The sequence below is a fragment of the Egretta garzetta genome, unplaced genomic scaffold, assembly GCF_000687185.1.
Source record: "Egretta garzetta isolate BGI_Z169 unplaced genomic scaffold, ASM68718v1 scaffold443, whole genome shotgun sequence".
NCBI lineage: Eukaryota > Metazoa > Chordata > Aves > Pelecaniformes > Ardeidae > Egretta > Egretta garzetta.
Genome location: NW_009259109.1, coordinates 55,837 through 56,851, shown reverse-complemented (window position 1 = coordinate 56,851; position 1,015 = coordinate 55,837).

The window sequence follows — 1,015 nt, the reverse complement described above, 5'->3', positions numbered from 1 at the left end:
TTGTTTTTTCAATTTGAAATTTTTTTTTTTTTTTTTTTTTTGTTTCCACATTTTCTTTGTCTTGGAGCCGAAAGCCTCACAGGGAATTCCAGCGGCCCTGCTTTCCTGGGGATTACGCCAAAACCCCATTCCCCCCTGAGCCCCGTGGCCCATGGGGCAGCTCCGCTCCCCTCCTCTGCCGGGGTTCCCGGGTCTCGGCCAGCCGGGTGCCGCGTCCCGGGGGACATGGGGGGGGCCGCTCGCCCTTCCCACGTGCACCATCTGTATTTGTCACAAACAAAGAGCCTTCAACCTCAAGTTATGCCAATGTGCCGCTACCCCAAGCCACAATCTCATTACCAGGCTCCTCATTTCCAGTGCAATCAAGCATCTCGTGGAAGCTGCTTTAAAGGGTTCCAGATCCCAGATCTCCTCCGCCTGCTCCGGGCTGGACCCCCTGCGCCCACAAACCACGCTGATCTCCTGCTGCTCCTGCTTCTCCCGACACGGCACCAGGGCAGCTGCCCGGAGGAAAATGGGGTGGATTTCGTGTGCCCCAGGCCATCCCAGGGGAAAAAAACGCTCCTGGAGCCAGGTCAGGGGAAGGAGCGGCAGGAGCAGGCAGGACGGCGCTGGGAGCGCGCCGGGGGGAAGGCGCCCGGGGGCCGGTGACCTGCGCAGGCGGCAGGGCTGGGGAGCACCAGGGCCAGCAGGGCGCACGGTGCTTGCCTGGGGCGTCTCTGTTACCGTGGTCCCTTTGCCAACCAAAACCGGGGACCTGGGCTTCAAGCACCAGTGGAAATCAGTGCAGAATATACAGAGTATTTTCTTGGTGGAACTTATTTATTTCTGTTAGAGACGCCAGCCCTCGGACAGACACGCGGCCAGCGGCACTCCGGGCTGTCCCCACGTCCCCGTGTCCCTGCAGTCTCCCAGGGGCACGTTTTGCTGGAGGAAGGGATGGAGCCTGCAGCGGTGACGGCGCAGGGCTGTGCCCCACGGCCCCGTCCCGGGAGCACCGGGGTGCGAAGCCGGG